Genomic DNA, 7,500 nt, shown 5'->3' with positions numbered 1-7,500 from the left:
TTTGCATTGCACACCTGTGTGTGTGGATGAGCATGTGTGTGGGTGTGCATGTGCACACCACACATACACACATACATGCACTCACACAAAGAAAGGGACTGGTAAATAATTGGTTGCTTGAGAGGAGCAAAGCTTTCTTCTGGGTTTTCCTTTGGGGACAGCATAGAATCAAGAGTCTCGTGTTTCTGCCACACAGGGGTATTCTGGGGACACAATGAATCTATCCATATATATCAAAGGCTTTGTACACTGACTGGAAAATGGTAAGCCCTCAATAAAGGAGAGCTATAATAACAATCATTATAAACATTATTGTTATCATATATCAAGGCTGATGGAGCATGCCGTGTATTTGGGGATCTAGAATTATTCACACTTGATGAGGAAGAGGGAGGGAGGCATTCCCACGGGTGTGGAGCCCACTGCCTGTAATAAGAATTAGCAAATATGTTAGTTTAGTGAACACACATTGCAAAGCTGCTCAGTGGGTGTTGTCGCCTGCAATCAGGAAGACAAAGACTGAGGTTAGTGACACACATGTGAAGCAGCTGAGGCTGTCACTGGTACACGGTAAGTGCTTGGTAAATGTTAGCCCCTGTGACTGTCATACCCAAAGTCTTAGGAGAACTCACATTAAATTCTTCTCTTTGGTTCTCACTGAACCAAGTTACTCATATGAGTTACCCTCCCCACAAGTGAGAGCTGGGCTGGACTGGAAGGGCTTTGAAGACTCTAGTCAAACCCTTACGTTAAGGTCTCTGCTGTGATGCTGTAGAGGTGTGGGTTTTGTAGTATAGGTGTGGGACTGGTGCCCAGGGTTGAATATGAGGAGAGAGACTTGCCTCTGTTACTAGGATGGCTGTTAGTAGGAAGTCTCCCTTTGCCAGCCTTCTGGCTCCAGTTGGTGGCCAAGAATCATCTCGTACAAGGTCATGGACATGCCTGAGATTGGCCGTACTTGATGGCAGATGGCTTTGGGATTGCAGAGACCTAGACATCTCAACTCAATAGGAAGAACTCCAAGGAGCAACACCATTCTGGGCCTCACGGCAGGTAGGGAATGGCACAGACTAAAGCTCTCCTGGATCTATGTTTCAGCTCACCTCCTGTCACTCTGCAGTCCTTTCCCTTCAATGGAGTGAGTGCCGGGTGTTCTTGCAGTAAACGTTTTTGTTGTGTGACTTTTCCTGGGGAGATATAAACAAATGTCTCCTCACCCCTAGACAGGTGGAGCAAAAGAAGACACAGAAAATGTCTCCATCCATGTCTAAGTTGGTGAGCCAATTCATTTATTAGAACCACTTACAGGGAAATGTAGCATTCCAAACTGCACATAAACACACACACACACACAGAGAGAGAGAGAGAGAGAGAGAGAGAGAGAGAGAGAGAGAGAGAGAGAGAGAGAGAAGAGAGAGACCACAGACACACACAGGCACACTCACACATCCTACAGACACACACACAAACCCCACAGACACACACATACACATATACCACACACACACTACAGACACACACACACCACTGACACACACACACACATACACAGGCACACACACACAAACACACACACACCACAGACACACCACATACACATATACCTCAGACACACACACACACACCACACACACACACACATACACACACACAGACACACACACACACACTCACACACTCTTCAGGGAACCTGTCAGAACAGTTACCATTCTCCTATGGATCTACAGTGTCTGACTCTTTTCAGAATCACCATCATGCTATCCAGGATGGCGCTCTTTTCGAATCAGTCTCTTCATCACACTAAAGGGTTTCTCCTACCATTCAGGGCTCTCTATTGCATTGTGGTCTAACTCTCCTCATGAGGCCCTTCCAAAGGGCACTTCATCTCTGCTCTTCTCTACCAAACTTAGAGCACCTTGTGTAAGTTACAACTTATAATGGAAAATAATCTTCAGAAGCACAATCTCTATACTTCAGAATACTCTCAGTGCAAACAGGATGCTTTTTCTCAGATCCTCATTGCACAGATATATTTGCTTTCATAAATGCATACATGTAAGTGTGTGCATGTGCGTGTGCATGTTCATGTATATGCATGTATGTATGCTTATTCATGCCAGGGGACAACCTCAGGTGTTGTCCTCAAGAACGCCCATCTACCTTCTTTGGGATAAGATATCTCGTTGTCCTGGAGCTCACCAGCTAGGCTAGACTGGCTGGGCAGTGAGACTCAGGCCTCCATCTCCACAGGGATTCACTGGGATTTCATGGGCAAGATAGGATGGCTGGCTTTTTTATGTGGGTCCTGGTGATTGAAGTCGGGTCTTTACGCTAGGAAGGCATCACTGAGCCTGGCTATAGCTAATTTTCACAGACTTGAAGTGGTCTGATATTTTCTGTGATTTCATTTTTCGCCAGTTAATCATTAAAAATATGCAACTTAATATCTACATATTTTGGAGGGCACTAGTCATGAATGCATTATTGATTTCTAATTTGATTTCATCAAGGTTAGCAGACAGTCTGATCTCTTCTAAATTAGAGCTAATTCCTTATTTCCTAGCATATTATCTGTATTTGTAATGCCTCAAGTGCTTGAGAAGAATACAGATTTTTCCCCTATGAGGTCATAAACCATTCTACAAAGAAGCTGTTAGGTCGTATTTGTTAATTTTGACATTGAATCTCAACATCTTTACCATGTTTCCTTTTTATCTACCAGTATGTGTACTTACATATGGCATCATTGTAACTTAAAGTTATGTTTCATTCTTAAACATAGATTCTTTACAAACAAATGTACCTTGGTTTTCTGTTGAAATGCCAGCTGCCCTGGAAAAAGGTGATATTCCCTAGTAGTCTGGAGAAGGTGTGTTCATCTTCTCCTTCCCATCTGGGCCTTTGCCAGAGATCACTAATTGATGACAGTCTTTCTCCCCACAGAGCCCAGATGCTCCTTGGAACACACTGATCCAACACCTCTCTACCAACTGATCTGATTGCAGTATGCCCTTCCAGTAAAGCCTTTCTGCCTTCCCTCCTTAAAGCATCATTGAGTCAAGAGAAGAAAATAAAACTGATTATCTAGCATGTTGGGATAGAAACATCAATTAATTGTTTTCTTGACTAATATATTAGTCAAAACAAGTGACCCACCACTGTTGGATACAAGACATCAATACATCTTTGTGACCTTTCAGAAATAACTGCTGGGTGGGATCCAAATAACCAAGAAATAAATCAAAGTGAACAATCCGATATTAGATAAACCATGGCAAATGGAATTCATCCAAATCTAATTAACCAATTACAGTTACAGGCCATAATGAATACAAGTTCTATTTTGTTAATAGATATGATAAACAGTACTAGGAAGAAGTAAGCCATCTGACCCATGATCTATATGTCTTTAATTATTAGGAGGATGTTGTCACTGAAGAAAAAAGGCTGGTGGCCCAATGTGTTGCTTGTAGACAGCTTGATAAATTATCAGGTTGGCAAACATACTGAGGTGTTCAATAAGAAGGAAGGTCTTTATCTACAAAATACTATGAACAGGATATACCTGGGTCAGGATGGTTTTGGATCAGTGGAACTAACATCAGTGAATCAATAAAGTAGGATTTCCAAAGCTACAATTGTGTGTGATACCTAGGGGTTCAGACATTGAAAGCATCAGTCCCAAAGAGCATGAGAGTCTGAGAGTTTCTATACCCTACAGCTGTTGGGTACCACCTGTTATCCACCTTGTGGGTACAACTGTGTATTGTGGTATTTGCTCTCTGTCCAACAACTGCCTCCAAGGGCAGGTTCCCAGGGGACAGATACCCTGTTCTAACACAGAGATTCTAGGAACTAGATCTAGATTTCTTTCTCATCTCAATGATTGCTACATGTTACTGGGGGTAGGGGGTGGTCCTAGACTTTGAAGTAAGTGCCTGGTGATGAAGGCGGTCCCCTGTAATAGTGGAGGAAGTAATTGTACATAATAAATGAGATGATAAGTGATGAGTAGCGTTATATTTACTTGAATGAGAATCAAAAAACAATTACCCACACCTTAACCTAGTAATTACTCTTCACATTTGTGGGTATCGCTGAAGACTGAAGTCATTAAATGGGTCACAATATAAGGACAGTATTTTGTAAGTCAGTGTAGAAAAGCTGCTTTTCTTCCTCTTCCTTTAGGTGAAGTCCACAATTTGTTATTATTATGAACTTTGTTCTATGGCTTGTTCTGATGTGGCAACAGTGACATAGTTAAAATATACAGCAGAAACACATGCAAAGTATAATAAATTAGAAAATGAAATAAATGCACGAAACTAAAAAATGTAGAGTGTGTGTCCTCGTGATTGTCATCTTATCTCCCAAAGCATTCATAAATTTGGTATTAAAATTAAAATGAAAAACAATGAAAATTGAACATTTAAACAAAAATGTTGATATTATTATAATAATACAAATCAAATCATATTGGTTTTTAGATGTAAAGCTAAGTATAATTCAGTCCTTAAATATGTGCAGGTGTGTGTACATATCTATATAATCTAGATTATACAAGCACACATATTCCATATATATATATGTGTGTGTGTGTGTGTGTGTGTGTGTGAAACTACTTACTGGGAACAGAGGATTGAGGAAAGGATTAGAAAGGAAGAAGGAAGAGAAAATGTGAAAGGATAGTAAGAGTGGAAAAATAAACACGACATTTTCTTTCTCCCAGTGGTATCTAAAATTTTTAAAACTACAATCATGTCAGTTAAAACAATGATACATGTCAGTAAACACCTAAGGAGTTACTGCTTGAACAAAAAACAAACAGGATCATCAATAAAACATACACTGGTCACTTTGGTAAATGGATCAGCATGTCTTTAAAATGCTGAATTCGCACCCAGGGGAATTACGCCTGACCTGCAGCAATTCATGTCTTCTCTTACAGAAGTGCCTCCGTGACTCAGATGTCACCTGCACTCTTAGGCACCACCCTTTGTCCTGTTCAGCCAAGTAGAAATTCTCCAGGTACATGAACTTAGTTGTTCTCTTTATCTAGGACATAGGGCAAAAGTCCTAGAGAAGGCTCTTCCACATGGGACTTGGAATGGTTTAGCCATGCTCATGCATGTGGATTGTGACTCACACCTGTCTACACTAAGTCCTTGACCCCGAGTGACACTGAACTCCTAGAGTCTTTGCTAAATGTACAGGGATTTACATGCATGAGTTAAAAAATAAAACTCTGCTTGCTGTGAAATCTGGGTCCAGAGAAGGCATGTGTTACATCTTCACCTAAAGACTTCTGCACCAAGACTAAATGGACAGCTCTCTTTCAATAAGCACCTGACAAACGCTTCCCGATTCCCCTAAAATCAGTTTTCATGTGACAAGCTGTGGCAGGAACACTGAGTGGCTTGTCTGTGCCAAGGCATCTCAGAGCTAGTGAGACACCCTTCAGCCAACTAAAGCTGAGACCCTGTTGAAACCATAGCAGAGCCTCTTTACCTAAGAAGGGGAGAGCTTGGCACTTTTCCACACGCAATGGGAGGCTTAAAAGTCCCCCCCCCAAGAAAATCCAACAGCAATGTGACATCATTGAAAATTCTATCATTGTTCTGGACATTTTAAAGAAGAGCAAATACCAGTTCCAATTAAAATCCCCTTGTAGAGAAGGGGATGATGCCTCCAATATGATTCTGGATTCAGTGGTACACTGGGAACAAACCAAAAAGAACACTAGAAGGAAAGGGTGGGAGAAAGAAACAAAGAAACAAAGAGAAATGGGGAAGGGAGAAGAGAGAGAACATGGAAGGGGAAGGAAGAAAATGAAAGAAGAAAGGGAGAAATAAGTGGAGGGAAAGATGGTAGAATGAAGGACTATAAGGAAGAGGTGTGTCTTAGTCAGGGTTTCTATTCCTGCACAAACATCATGACCAAGAAGCAAGTTGGGGAGGAAAGGGTTTATTCAGCTTACATTTCCACATTGCTATTCATCACTGAAAGAAGTCAGGACTGAAACTCAAGCAGGTCAGGGAGCAGGAGCTGATGCAGAGACCATGGAGGGATGTTCTTTACTGGCTTGCTCAGCCTGCTCTCTTATAGAATTCAAGACCACCAGTCCAGAGATGGTCCCACCCACAAGGGGCCTCTCCTCCTTGATCACTAATTGAGAAAATGCCTCACAGCTCGATCTCATGGGGGAATTTCCCCAACTAAAGCTCCTTTCTCTCTGATAACTCCAGCTGTCTCAAGTTGACACAAAACTAGCCAGTACAAGGTGAGAAGGAAGGAAGAGGGAAGGAAGGACTAGAGGAGATGAGCAAGGAAAGAAGAGGAAGGATTGAAGGGAGAGATAAAGGAAGAGAGAGAAAGGCAGCGGGAAGGAGGGAGAGAGGGAGGGAGGAGGGAGGAAGGGAGGGAGGAAGGAAAACTACAGGAGCTCTTTGAAGAACATATATGCAAATATTCTCAACTAAATACTAGCAAACTAAATCCACATTACAAAACAATTCGTCAAAGTTAAGTAAGTAGCCCATCCCAGGAACACATGGATAGCTCACCATATATAGTTAATAAATGCAACTGAACACCACGTTCCCTGTGTTCTAAAGCACTGCTCATCATTCCAAGGACAGGAATAGACATAAAAGACAGCTATATCATTTCAATAAAATCAGAAAAGCATTTAATGAAATTGGGCATTTCTTTGAGGGTTAAAAAAAAAAAAAATCAACAAAGTAGGAACAGAAGCTCCCAATGCAAGAAGGGTCATGGTTACCAGCTCACAGCTTTTGCAACACTAAATGAGAAGTGTTCCATGTAAGATATTGAAGAGAATAAAGTTGTCAACTTTTACCACTTCTATTCCGTAGACTTTGTGAAGTTCTACGCAGAATGATATGTAAGAGAAAAAAAATAAAGCACATGAATTGTAAAGAAAGCAGTTAAATTACCCATTTATGGATAATATGGTTACCTAAATAAAACACCACGAAGATGTCAGTGAAAACCTGTTAGAAATAATGAACAAATTCAATAAAGTTACAGGATACAAAATCAATAGGAAAAATCAGTAGTGTGTACATTTGCTAATGGAAAATCCTCGGAAATAAAAACAAAGAAAACGATTCCATTTAGAGTATAAAAATGTCTTAGTAATAAATTTAACAAATAAAATGAGTGATCAAAATAAAAATTCATAACTAATAAAAAATTAAGAAGACATGAATAAATGGAATAATATGCAATTATATTAAAATTCTTATTCTAAATATAGTTATTGTGGTAATTTGAATGAGAGTGGTCCCCACACACTCATGTATTTTAAGTCTTGGCTGGTCTCCAGCTGGTGAAAATTTTTTGGAAGGATTAAAAAGCATGGCCATGTTGGAGGCAGTGAATCACTGGAGATGAACTTCGACCATTCCAAGCCTAGTTTGTTCTCTCTCTCTCTCTCTCTCTCTCTCTCTCTCTCTCTCTCTCTCTCTCTCTCTCTCT

The 7,500-nt window shown here is 40.7% G+C and overlaps 1 long non-coding RNA gene across 2 annotated transcripts in view; it reads right to left on the bottom strand.

Annotated features, from left to right (window-relative positions):
- The window catches only part of LOC110328534, a 108,841-nt gene that overhangs the window by 80,442 nt on the left and 20,899 nt on the right, over window positions 1–7,500 (bottom strand). Inside the window, exon 1 of one of the 2 annotated variants that reach the window (XR_002380864.1) lies at window positions 4,901–5,076. The exons of the other annotated variant lie outside the window; for it this stretch is intronic. This is a non-coding gene — a long non-coding RNA (uncharacterized LOC110328534). Of the gene's footprint in view, window positions 1–4,900; window positions 5,077–7,500 lie in introns of those variants that run through there. 2 annotated transcript variants of the gene reach the window in all.

This window comes from Mus pahari, chromosome 10 (assembly GCF_900095145.1).
Source record: "Mus pahari chromosome 10, PAHARI_EIJ_v1.1, whole genome shotgun sequence".
NCBI classification, from domain to species: Eukaryota; Metazoa; Chordata; class Mammalia; order Rodentia; family Muridae; genus Mus; species Mus pahari.
This window is presented reverse-complemented; position numbering and strand designations above follow the sequence as displayed.